This window comes from Sinohyriopsis cumingii, chromosome 12 (genome assembly GCF_028554795.1).
Source record: "Sinohyriopsis cumingii isolate HCF-2022 chromosome 12, ASM2855479v2, whole genome shotgun sequence".
Taxonomy (NCBI): domain Eukaryota; kingdom Metazoa; phylum Mollusca; class Bivalvia; order Unionida; family Unionidae; genus Sinohyriopsis; species Sinohyriopsis cumingii.
In genome coordinates this window covers 72,080,265-72,095,341 of record NC_142972.1, presented here as the reverse complement: position 1 = coordinate 72,095,341, position 15,077 = coordinate 72,080,265, and positions in this window count along the sequence as shown.

Sequence of the window (15,077 nt, the reverse complement as noted above, 5' to 3'; positions counted from 1 at the left end):
GGACTTAGAAAATGCAATTTGGAACTTGGCTGGAAAAGGTCGTGCACTCCTGGTCTATATAGACACAGAGAAGTGTAAGTTTCATGTTCAAAGGCTTCTTCAAACTCACCGAAGTGCGGTTTTCATGCTCAAAACCGTGATTAAGGCATGTTAAAAGGAATAATCAAAGCCAGCGATAAGTGTCATTTTCATGTTCAAAAGCTTACTCAGATCCTGTGAGAAATAAGGTGTGTGTGTGTGTGTGTGTGTGTGTGTGTGTGTGAAAGAAACTCATATTGCAATGTAAGAACCGAACACAAACGTTTGACAAGTTCCTTAAAATTTATATACCACCTGTTTCGATTTTCGAACTATACAAACCTTTCAGACACTTTATCCAGAATAAAGCAAAATTCGTTCACTACACAAGTTGTGTTTTTTCTTTCTTTTTTTTTTCTTTTATTAGGTGGAAGTAATGCGCTCTGGGTATTTGGCATTTGTATTGTCTTCAAAGTTTAGCCACAAGACAAAAATTTTAAAATGTAACGCAGACGTAATATTGACTGGGATGGTAGAAATAATTCTCTGTTAAATGCTACAGAGGAAAGAGAGTTTAAAATTATTGAAACTTATGCACAATTTTAACTTAACACGTATGAAGACTCTATTGCAATCGCACTCTTAAGGTTTCCCGTCGCGCCATTTAATATAAGACCAAGACTGAAAATAATAATAGTCTATGTATGTCGGTATCTTACGTTACACTTAAATTACACTTCCAGACTGAGGTTAAACAATAGTCATGTATGTTAATATCTCACTTTCCTTTCAAATTCAACCTCAGTTGAGATATTGCTTCCTTTACTGGTTGTTTATGATAAACTCAAACAAACTGAACCGACATGGCAGAGGTAAATACAATTAAACTAAATTGCATTGAAATACTTGAAATCTCTCTATTTTCCTAGATGTAGCTGCAAAATATGAATCAACCTGTATCAGTAACAAAGCCAGACGACATATAGATGTTCAGTCATCTGGAAAGAAGCCAACAAAAGAGCAGACGATAGGGCGCGTGGCGGACCGCCTGTTGCCACTTAAAAGCGTGCCGTAGTTTCTGAATGTTACCTGACATATATACAGATCGTAACATTTCGATACCGTTGGCAATAATAATACAAAGTTTATTACGAAAGTTGTGCGTGGGAAGGTTCACGACCTTAATTCAGTTGTAGATCATTATTTAAAGAATGTTTAGAAGTGTAAGCTAAATTACCTTGACTCCAACAGTCTGCTGTTTTTCGCTGAACTTATCGTTAACGCACATCGCCAGTAAAATTAGGTAGTTGTTGACTTTCAAACCCTTAAATATAAGCAGCTCATATAAACGCGGTAATCGTTATTTATTAAAAGATTTAGTTCTAAATATAATAAATGACTGCAAATATAATAACAGCATTCGTAAATCTGGAAATCTTTGAAACGTGAATAATAAGTTTAAGACCATATTTGTAAGAGAAACATACATACATACATACATACATACATGTTTGAGTCAGAACCTAACGCGAACAAGCTTATCACCGACAAAAGACAACGTTTAAGAAAAAATATCAATACCACATAAAACTGAAGAACCATATCAGAATTTACTACACACTACTGAAGTTCTTAGTAGAATCGTTAATATTTTTTTTTTCTCTCTGAATTTTTCGTTATATCTCCTGACCATTCAAGAATGGAAACCAGCATCAAAGACTGAACAGAAAAATTAATATTTATTGAATTCAGACTGGCAGAGGATGACACAAGAAACAGGTGTGATTCAGTTAGTTTCGGAAAGGTCATTTGACCTAAAAATTCCATTTCATTCAGTTGAAGTCTTGTGTCCAAGTTAGAGTTTAACATAAGTATCCCTCAATGCTTAATGTTTAAGTTCATTTTGAAGGGGTTATCTCCCAAAAGTTCTTTTTGCGAGCACTTTATGACACTTTGGACCTTGATTTGCACTATATATCCAATTATTGGGTTCACGTGCCGTTAATCCACATACATACATACATACATACATACATACATACATACATACATACATACAGACAGACAGACATAACCATCAGCAATTTACACAACAAAGAAACTCGCCCAATTCAGTGGATTTGACTCCAAATGTAGAAAAATGATGGAAATATAATTGCGATTTATTAATAGAGTGATATGTATGTATGAATATATGTATGTATGTATGTATGTATGTATGTGTGTTTGTGTGTGTGTGTGTGTGTGCGCGTGCGTGCATGCGTGTGTGTGTATGGTGCCAACAACTAAAAGTACTGTTCGAAAAGTGTAAAACTGAATCGCACAAAATTTTGGGAAGGTAAATCTTCCAAGTAAATGTAAATTTTGAAGTACAACGATTTCAAATATACAAAGTAATGATGTTCAAATTTTGTACAATGAATATAAAGCAAACAGTAAAGATGTTACAATTCTGTTCAATGAATATAAGGCAAACAGTAAAGATGTTACAATTCTGTTCAATGAATATAAAGCAAACAGTACAGATGTTACAATTCTGTTCAATGAATATAAAGCAAACAGTAAAGATGTTACAATTCTGTTCAATGAATATAAAGCAAACAGTAAAGATGTTACAATTCTGTTCAATGAATATAAAGCAAACAGTAAAGATGTTACGATTCTGTTCAATGAATAAAAAGCAAACAGTAAAGATGTTACGATTCTGTTTGTGGGGGTGTAGTGGTTGTCTAGGGGTGGGGTTCTTCTTATAGACTTTAACGAATTATGAGAAGTTCCCCTGGTCCTTATTCAGAAGGTTAATTCTGGACACTATATTATTTATTGACTAAATATATTTATGGCTACGAGCCCCCAGTCAGCAATGCCGACAGTTAAATTAAAAGAAATACAAAGATGAAATTTAAACAATAACAATTTAATAAATGAAATTTAAAAGAATTTAAAGTAATCAATGTCTCTCTTTCACCCAATGATCCCTTTGATCATCATTTGAGTTCACAGTGTGAGGAGATTTTTCCCTTCTTGAGTGCTACTCATCTAAATCTCTTCGTTCCCTTGTCTTTCTCTCCTTTCGTGATCTCCACTTCCGCTTCCTCTTCTATAATCCTTGTTCCTTGCCGTTATCTTGACTTCCGGTTCCTCTTCTAGTATCCGGAACCCTTGACGGTATCCCTTGAGGTCACCCGAAATTCACTCGGTATCTCTCACCGTCACCCGAAATTCTCTGAACTTCTCTCGTCCCCCGAAATTCTCTGAAATTCTTTCGTCCCCCGAAAGCTTCCTGATCGAAGCTATTTCATGAATTTCCTAAATTCCGCCAATTTTTACGAATGGCTAACGGAGTGTGTGTCACTGCGACTCTTAAACACCAACTGACGAATTTCAGGCTTGTACAAGTCTTATGCCAGTTTCTCGAATCAAGTCCCACCTACAACGCATCCCGATTGGATGGCGACGGACTCTGGTCATTTGATCGAACTGTCAATCATAAAAATGTCAGTCTGTGTGTCCCCATGTACTGTCCAGCCTACCATTGTCGGCTTCCGGCTCTTTGAAGTTGTCTACGTCACGTGTTCCCATGTACAAAGATTCCCGCCAGATTTCCACTCAAGAGCTCAAACAAAGACTGGGTTACGTAAGAGGATTAGCCAACTTAGGTACTTGGAAAAACAAAGCTTACCTGGCTCCACTTACAGACTTATAAATACATGTATAATACAAGGGGTTGGGGTAAAACATCACACTGTTCAATGAATAAAAAGCAAACAGTAAAGGTGAGAGTAATGAGACAGCAAAGGCAAGTGGACAGCGAGAAGGTTGATTTAAGCCACAACAATATAACGTTTTAAAATTTAAAAATCTAGCTTAGATTGGTTGAGTGTTTTACGTCACGGCAAAACTGAAAAATTATTTAGTGTGCTGCAATTGGAGTAAAGTACATTATCCAAGGACACCCCGGTTGCCGACATGGGCTTATCCGAGGATTTGAAACACTCTGCTCCATCGCCGCTAAGGAAGCGCCTGGCGATTTACTATCCAATTTTGGATATTATTCCTACGTCGAACAAAATAGTTCCAACACTTCGCAACTTTACTTTATTTTTATAACTTGTTAAAGTCACTCTAATATATGTCTTGATTGCAATTTAAACTAAGTAAATTCTTCGTAAGACACGTGTTTTTTTTGCAAAAGGTAAACTCCTTATGCTTATTTGAGCAAGTCCCTTGCGTGATTTTTTGTACATTTTCAAGCTTTTCATTTTCGTAGGTAAGTAAATCTTACATGTAGTCTTTAAAACCATAATGGCTAAATAGAGGTATTCAGTTTTGAAAAATAACACAGGACTTTATGAAGTTTGAAAGTGAAACACGCGCCCTTTTGTTTGCGATCTTATAAACAAAACTGGATAGCATCATTTAATTCATCGAAAGAATAGAACATTATGCCTTATATAAAATCGACTTTCGTTAAATATAATTTGATGCCATAATCCGTTTTTATTGCAATGATGTCAGCATCATCATTTCTCTTACACACTTCACGTGCCCCAATAGCAGGGACGGATAAAAGTAGGGTGGCATAGGGGCACGTGCCCAGCCCGCCCCCTGTGGGTGCAGTGCATGAAATTGCATGTGTTAAATAAACCATGTGCTAACTAGCCCCGTAGCAGAGCAGGAGTGTACCCGTGCTCTTTGAGACCCAATAGTACGCGAAAAGCGTACAGTAATATACATGCGCTAACTGCCCGAGTAGGACATCATTAATGTACAATACTACCCGTCCTCTATGTGCCCCAGTAGCAAATCATGAGTGTACAGTATTACCCGTGCTTTATGTGCCCCAGTAGTACGTCATAAGTGTACAGTATTACCCGTGCTTTATGTGCCCCAGTAGTACGTCATATGTGTACAGTATTACCAGTAATCTATGTGCCCCAGCATTACGCCATAAATATACAGTATTACATGTGCTCTATGTGAGCCAGTAGTACGTCATATGTGTACAGTTTTACCAGTGATATGTGTGCCCCAGCAGTACGCCATACGTGTACAGTATTACCCGTGCTCTATGTGAGCCAGCAGTACGTCATATGTGTACAGTATTACCAGTGATATATGTGCCCCAGTAGTACGTCATAAGTGTACAGTATTACCCGTGCTCTAAGTAATCTTAACTATGGGTATTGATTAATCTTTAACGTATAAAAATATATTTTTGGGTAACCTCGCTCCAAGCAATTCAGGATATGCTTGTCCTGAAGCAGCAAGTGTCTTTAATGGTCGACTTTCAATCCTTTTATTTTCTATACCGAACCAACTTCCCCAGAAACCTTAATCTAATTTTGGGCGATCCGATGTGACCCATACATTCCGATCCCTTGTTGTGTGTAATAATCAGTCAAATTAAACGTTCGACAAGTGTACGATGTATAAAAGAAATACGGCAAACATTAAATATAACATTCAGAGGTGTATCCACAAAAACGAAGCATATAAATATGAAAAGTTCGGAATCGGCGCTGATTCCTTATAAAATGCCGCTGTTTAATGAGACACATATCATATAACGGAACATATAATGCGAAATATCATATAAAGACACGTATAATATAATCAGACATATCATATAATGCAACATAGCTTATATAATGAGACACATATCATATAATGTGATATCATTTAAAGAGGAAAATATCAAAATATATGATGAGATACATATATAAATGAGACATATCATATAACGAAACACATAATACACTATGCTATTTCAAGCATTCTTTAGCAGGGAATGGATTTTAAAGACAGATTTTAGAATATTTTAAAGAATTAAAATAAAATAATAAAGTTAGAATTATTAGCACCAGACGATGCACTGATTTTAGTGGGTCAGCATCACAGCTTAATCTCGCGTGACCATTTTGCTGTTAAATGTAGCCAAAACTGGTTGACTTCGGTGTTTTGCGTTGTTCTTTCTCTTAGCATGTTAATTTGTTATAACTAACGATAACCGCCGACAAACTGACATATATTACGCAGCACTAGGCTAATTTCTCCTTGTGTATGGCTTGAAGGTGATGTCTGGAACCAATCTAAATCAGATCTTTTTGACAGTGATTTGCGACCACTCCGGTGGCCTAGTGGTTAGAGCGTCCACCTCGGATGCGGGAGGTCGTGGCTTCGATCCCCGGCCGAGTCATACCAAAACCTTATAAAAAGGGTCTAACAGCTGCTTCGCTTGTCGCTCAGCATTAAGAGGTTAGTGTCAGGACTGGTCGGCCTGGTGTCAGGAAAATGTGACTGGGTCTGACATCATGCTACATATCTGCGGCATGATGCCCCAGTACTAGAAATCACTATAAACTGCCACACTGCATCGTAGCGATATGAATGGCTGAAAAATCGTTAAAGCTACGTTAAAAATTCAAATCACACACACACACACACACACTTGACAGTGATTTGCCAGTCGACCAAGGAGCTCCTCGATGATCCATGAAACTGAACACTTATGAAAGAATAGGGAAAACAATAAGCATAGATCTTGAACACATATATTTATGTCAGCGATTCATGACATCGTCTGTGCGTGTGTGTGTAGTTATCTTGAAAGCGGGATATTTCGAAAGGAAAGGATCTACGCTTGGCAGCATGTTATTCCTTAAGCTGAAACTAGCAAATATTACACGTACACAGGGCCGGATTCAGGCCTTGCACGACCCTAAGCACTAAAAGGTTGTAGTGCCCCTTCCCCTTAAAAATGTGAAACTAAAAAAAGCATATATTAAAAAGGTGGTAAAATACCAGTGTTGCCATCATTCCAAATCACAAATACTCGTACATGCAGATCGAAAATATCATTCTATAATTCATTCAATTTTATCATCAACAATTAATTTGAAATATGTTTTGGGTACCCCGTTTGGGCTGATGCACGTGCTTTGTGCCTAATGGGTAATCCGGCAGTGCTCGTACCTTACAAATAAATGTGAAACCTCAAAGATATTCGGAACAAACAATTTAAGAGGATACCACAGAGCACAATTAGAAGATACCGTCCGCATAGTGCAATTAGAGGCAGAGGAAATTAGAGGACACAGTCCACAGAGTGCATATAGAGGATATCGTCCTCAAAGTGCAATTAGAGGACACCGTCAGCAGAGTACAATTAGAGGACATCGTCCTCAAAGTGCAATTAGAGGCAGAGGAAATTAGAGGACACTGTCCGCAGAGTACAATAAGAGGACACCGTCCTCAAAGTACAAGTAGAGGACACCGTCAGCAGAGTACAATTAGAGGACATCGTCCTCAAAGTGCAATTAGAGGCAGATGCAATTAGAGGACACCGTCTGCAGAGTGCAGTAAGAGGACATCGTCCTCAAAGTGCAAGTAGTGGACACCGTCAGCAGAGTACAATTAGAGGACATCGAGTGCAGTTAGAAACAAAACATATCGCAGATGATATACATTAGCAACAATTTCTCTCTGTTTACCTATAATTTACATGTATTTGTTTACTGAATACATGTACATTGTGGTTATCGTTGGTATTTGCGAGGCACGCAGTGGATCTGGTGCTCGTATACAGAACTATATCAGTAATTATAGTCCGAAAGTTACAGTGGTGCGATTAGAAAAATGGACAGGTAGCAAATCCACACGATGCCAATGATTGAAGTACCTACGTTGGTGACCCAGATCCAATTCAGTGTATTTCCGCCCACATGGTGCGTGACTGAGAGTATGCATCGACCTTGAGCTGTTCAATACACTATTCTCTGCCCCCCCCCATTTCCCGCCAAATCACCGACAACTGATTTATTTTATCAAGGTAGTTATAAAAGTGAATTGGTAAACAACCTTTCTATTGTAGTATAGCCAGTGAAATACCTGTCTCTGTAAGGGGTCATCCATTTCATATTCTGACGGGGGGGAGGGGGTGGGGAGAGGGGGGCTGGAATTAGGTCTTAAAATAATTTTTGGCTGGCAAATAACTTGAAAGCAACGTCCGTGCTCTGATCAGAAGCGGGTGGGGGTGGCGGAAGAAAACAACTAATTTTCCCATGTTATTAGCTTAAAGAAACAACACATTCTGACTGGGTTGATAATTACAAACCACCCCTACCCCACAACCTCCCGAAAATGAAATTGAAGATTTATAATCATCGTGAAATCGAAAAGGGGATCGGAGTAGCCGGGTGATCGAAGGCGTTCGCCTTTTACAAATCACCTAACATCTCACATCTGTCTGCGCTTATCAGAGTCTCGGCTCGGTCAACGTGAGTATGTGAGAATTTGTCAGTAGCTTCACGTGGATCGATGCTTTTCTCTGGTTCTTCACCGACCTACATGCTGTCCGCCATGTTATCATCTATCATGTGCTGAAAGTCGAAACGATATATGAAATATGTTAATTCATTCTCAATAAATTCCATGGAAATAATTACAAGTATTTCTATATTTAAAATAAAGATATCCATGAAATAAACGACCGCCGTTGACACGGATACTTGCATTCGATCCACATACCAAATATATTGTCTCTCATTATTTTAACATGTATATTTACAAAACTTTGCCAGCACAAATTATGTCACCGAAACTACACTTCATCTTGTACATTAAATTTGGTGTGTGTGTGTGTGTGTGTGTGTGTGATGATTTAAGACAATGCAATACAGGTAGGCTATTTAGTGCCGAGGCAATTAGAGTAAAACACGCCACGATAGCCGCCTGGGCTGATGCAACTGCAGGATTCGAAACCCCACCCTTTATGTCGGTTTAGGAAAAACAACACATCATAGCAACCATAACTCATTTCTTCATTTTTCGACTCGAGAGGCCGGAGGAACGGGGAGGGGACATCTAGCCTACTCGACATCCCTGAGGCCGCAGTCATTTTAAAAAAGTAAACCGACAAAATTAAATGATTGGAATTAAATTTTGTTCAATACCAAAATGGCATTTTATTAACTAAAGCTATATAAAACATATTTGTACATGTAAACGCGATCTTTTTGCAATGAGATTTTTTTAAAACATAAATACTAAGTGGTTGTTGCAAAAGATTTCTCCCATACGTAATATCAATAGTACGGATCAATATAGTATTGCTCGATATGCAGCAATATGGTAAAACGTGTATAGCTCGATATGCAACAATATGGTAAAAAGTGTATTGCTCGATAAGCCACGGTATAATGAAACGTGTATAGCTCGATAAGCAACAGTATGGTCAAACGTGTATTGCTCGATATACAGCAATATGGTAAAACGTGTATAGCTCGATAAGCAACAATATGGTAAAACGTGTATAGCTCGATAAGCCACGGTATAATGAAACGTGTATAGCTCGATAAGCAACAGTATGGTCAAACGTGTATTGCTCTATATGCAACAGCATGGTGAAACATGTGTAGATCGATATACAGCAATATGGTGAAACATGTGTAGATCGATATGCAACAGTATGGTAAAACGTGTATTGCTCGATATACAGCAATATGGTGAAATATGTGTAGATCGATATGCAACAATATGGTCAAACGTGTATAGCTCTATATGTAGCAATATGGTGAAACATGTGTAGATCGATAGGCAACAGCATGGTCAAACGTGTGTTGTTCGATATGCAACAATATGGTCGAACGTGTATAGCTCTATATGCAACAGTATGGTAAAACGTGTATAGCTCGATATGCAACAATATTGTGAAACGTGTATTGCTCGATATGTAACTATATGGCAAAACGTGTATAGTTCGATATACATCAGTATAGTAAGACGTGTATAGTTCGATATGCAACAGTATAGTGAAATGTGTTTAGCTCGATATGCGACAATTTATTTAAACGTGTGTAGACTGACAATGTGCATTATTTGTTTTGTTTTTTTTATTTTCACATTTTTTTTTGCATAACCAGTTACAAAAGTTTAGGACCACAAGGCAAATGGGTAAGTCCACGTTAAAGAAAGTCTATGATAATTATTATTATTATTATTATTATTATACAAATCTAGCCACCCAACTGAAGTTGATGCTATCATCCAAGGTGTCGAGAGGTACATTTCTGATATGAAATCATGGATGACATGTAATAAGCTGCAGATGAATGATGATAAAACTGAGTCCATTCTGATCACAACACAAAGACTTTCTCATTCACATCCTTTACCTCAAACAATAAATATCAGCAACACCAACATTAAATTCACACAATCAGTACGAAACCTAGGTGTTACTCTGGACAGTACTCTCTCATTGCACCAACATGTCATGAACATGTGCAAGGCTGCATAGCTTGAGCTGAGACGCATCAGCTCAATTCGCAAATATCTTTCAGATGATGCCACTAAAACACTTGTGTGTTCATTAGTACTTTCAAGACTGGACTATTGTAACTCAGTTCTGTCTGGTTCATCTCAATATCTACTCCAAAAACTTCAAAAAGTTCAAAACACAGCTGTGCCGGATTACCACGACCAGAGCACACCTCCCCGCTGCTCTGTACCCTACACTGGCTATCCATTCGATCCAGAATCAAACACTGACGGACTCTAGTCCAACATACCTATCTGACCTCACCCATGTGTACACACCAGCAAAATACTTACGCTCCTCTTCTGACAATCGTATACTTATTATTCCCACTATGATAACAAAGTCATATGACAGGGTTCTTTTGCATACCAGGGCCCAGCAACGTGGAATGAATTGCCCACTGAACTTAGATACAAAAACACAGTGATCCCATTCAAGAGTGCTCTCAAAACTCACTTATTTCGACTGCAAGAACAAACTTAAAGACCTAATAATGTTTCCTACCTTAAATATTCTCAGCATGTTTTTTGATGTTTTCTAATTTCATGGTGTTTGCTTATGTAATCATATCATTATATGTGTTTTTTATCTTATAGGTGTTGTCTAATGTTGTAAAGCGCTTAGAGCTTCTAACGATTAGGCGCTATACAAAGTCCTCATTATTATTATTATTATTATTATTATAGCTCTGCATGCAACAGTATAGTGAATCGTGTATAGCTCGATATGCAACAATATGTGAAACGCGTATAGCTCGATATGCAACAGTATTGATGAAATTTGTATAGCACGATATGCAACAATATGTGAAACATGTATAGCTCGATATGCAACAATATGTGAAACGTGTATAGCTCGATATGCAACAGTATGTGAAACGTGTATAGCTCGATATGCAACAGTATGGTGAAACGCGTATAGCTCGATATGCAACAATATGTGAAACGTGTATAGCTCTATATGCAATATTATGTGAAACGTGTATAGCTCTATATGCAGCAGTATGGTGAAAACGCGTATAACACGATATGCAACAACATGTGAAACGTGTATAGCTCTATATGCAACATTATGTGAAACATGTATAGCTCGATATGCAACAATATGTGAAACGTGTACAGTGTATAGCTCTATATGCAACAGTATGGTGAAACGCGTATAGCTCGATATGCAACAATATGTGAAACGTGTATAGTTCTATATGCAACAGTATGGTGAAAACGCGTATAGCACGATGTGCAACAATATGTGAAAGGTGTATAGCTCTATATGCAACATTATGTGAAACGTCTAGAGCTCGATATGCAACAATATATGAAACGTGTACAGTTCGATATGCAACAATATGTGAAACGGGTATAACTCGATATGCAACAGTAATTGAAACGTGTATAGCTTGATATGCAACAATATGTGAAACGTGTATAGCTCGATAATCAACAATATGTTAAATGCATAAATACAGAATAGTCATGAAATTATAAACATCCATAAAGTTCCATAAGAGTAAAAGCCAAATGAATGAATCAAGATGAGGAAAAACCGAGAAAGGAGGGTTGGATGATTGCAGTAATTTAATAAATTGTTACTGATTTAACAAACTTAATGAACATACATGGGTATATTTTTGATTATCACTATTGAAAAGGTGAAGAAATGTGATTGGCTTAATATAAAAATCATAATGGAAAATATGTCTTTTAATTTTGACAAAATGAAACATATGCGCACACAGAATGAATTAATTTTATAGGGTGACAATGTGTGCATTAATATAAACCAAATATACCATAGAATTATGTTGAAAAGTTTACCAATTATACTAAGAAGAGTGATACGTTATTAACATTGTCAATACCGTAATGAGAAGAGTTATACTTTATTAACATTGTCAAGACCGTAATGAGAAGAGTGATACTTTATTAACATTGTCAATACCGTAATGAGAAGAGTGATACTATATTAACATTGTCAATACCGTAATGAGAAGAGTGATACTATATTAACATTGTCAATACCGTAATGAGAAGAGTGATACTATATTAACATTGTCAACACCGTAATGAGAAGAGTGATACTAAATTAACATTGTCAATGCCGTAATGAGAAGAGTGATACTTTATTAACATTGTCAACACCATAATGAGAAGAGTGATACTATATTAACATTGTCAATATAATAATGAGAAGAGTGATACTATATTAACATTGTCAATACCGCAATGAGAAGAGTGATGCTATATTAAGATTGTCAACACCGTAATGAGAAGAGTGGTACTATATTAACATTGTCAACACCATAATGAGAAGAGTGATACTATATTTACATTGTCAATACCGTAATGAGAAGAGTTATACTTTATTAACATTGTCAATACCGTAATGAGAAGAGTTATACTTTATTAACATTGTCAAGACCGTAATGAGAAGAGTGATACTATATTAACATTGTCAATATCGTAATGAGAAGAGTTATACTTTATTAACATTGTCAATGCCGTAATGAGAAGAGTGATACTATATTAACATTGTCAATATCGTAATGAGAAGAGTTATACTTTATTAACATTGTCAATACCGTAATGAGAAGAGTGATACTTTATTAACATTGTCAACACCATAATGAGAAGAGTGATACTATATTAACATTGTCAATATAATAATGAGAAGAGTGATACTATATTAACATTGTCAATACCGTAATGAGAAGAGTGATACTATATTAACATTGTCAATACTGTAATGAGAAGAATGATACTATATTAACATTGTCAATACCATAATGAGAAGAGTGATACTATATTAACATTGTCAACACCATAATGAGAAGAGTGATACTATATTAACATTGTCAATATCGTAATGAGAAGAGTGATACTTTATTAACATTGTCAATGCCGTAATGAGAAGAGTGATACTTTATTAACATTGTCAATATCGTAATGAGAAGAGTGATACTTTATTAACATTGTCAATATCGTAATGAGAAGAGTGATACTATATTAACATTGTCAACACCATAATGAGAAGAGTGATACTATATTAACATTGTCAATACCGTAATGAGAAGAGTGATACTATATTAATGAGAAGGTTATACTTTATTAACATTGTCAACACCTTAATGAAAAGAGTGATACTATATTAACATTGTCAATACCGTAATGAGAAGAGTGATACTATATTAACATTGTCAACACCGTAATGAGAAGAGTTATACTTTATTAACATTGTCAATACCGTAATGAGAAGAGTGATACTATATTAACATTGTCAACACCATAATGAGAAGAGTGATACTATATTAACATTGTCAATATAATAATGAGAAGAGTGATACTATATTAACATTGTCAATACCGTAATGAGAAGAGTGATACTATATTAACATTGTCAACACCGTAATGAGAAGAGTGATACTATATTAACATTGTCAACACCGTAATGAGAAGAGTGATACTATATTAACATTGTCAAGACCGTAATGAGAAGAGTGATACTATATTAACATTGTCAAGACCGTAATGAGAAGAGTGATACTATATTAACATTGTCAAGACCGTAATGAGAAGAGTGATACTATATTAACATTGTCAATACCGTAATGAGAAGAGTGATACTTTATTAACATTGTCAAGACCGTAATGAGAAGAGTGATACTATATTAACATTGTCAATACCGCAATGAGAAGAGTGATACTTTATTAACATTGTAAATACCGTAATGAGAAGAGTGATACTATATTAACATTGTCAATACCGCAATGAGAAGAGTGATACTTTATTAACATTGTAAATACCGTAATGAGAAGAGTGATACTTTATTAACATTGTAAATACCGTAATGAGAAGAGTGATACTTTATTAACATTGTAAATACCGTAATGAGAAGAGTGATACTATATTAACATTGTCAATACCGCAATGAGAAGAGTGATACTATATTAACATTGTCAATACCGTAATGAGAAGATTGATACTTTATTAACATTGTAAATACCTTAATGAGAAGATTGAGTGATACTATATTAACATTGTCAATATAATAATGAGAAGAGTGATACTTTATTAACATTCTCATTGCAATAATGTCCTAATAACTCATGAGCAAAACGCATCACTCTTTAATTTGTGGACTGTTTTTCGTAATATTTCGGTATGAAATTGTTTGTTTTTCAAACCTTATTCATGTACACACACACACACGCACACGCACACACACACACACACACACACTGCAGTAGGAACAACCCAAGACTCTTTGATTTCAGAATCACACCACGTCTAGTCTCCATTAAAACAGTGCTAGAAATACGTTCATGTGCAACGAAATTTTCAGCTCTTGATCATGTGGATTCCGATTAAGTTACGTGCCTTAACATTTACACATTTACAATTCATGATGACAAATATTGCCGATACAGTCAGTGCTCCAATGAAGTAAAATCTAAAACATTCGAAGTGATAGAAGTCTAACTTTTACGATGCGAATTTTCGATATTTTTATTAAATATTTTAGGTCGCAAGTAAGAAAGTATTTGAGTGAGACTGAATTAGTTATTCGAGCAATATTAAGTTTGGAAATAACTGGGATAATGTGTTGATGAAACTGTATAGTATATTGGTGTAAATTTGCCCATATTGGTACGCAATTTAGAGATTATAGTAAATACTTCAATTAATCTTACTTAGATAAAGACATCTCCTAATTTGACGTTGTTATTACCAATCAATAGTA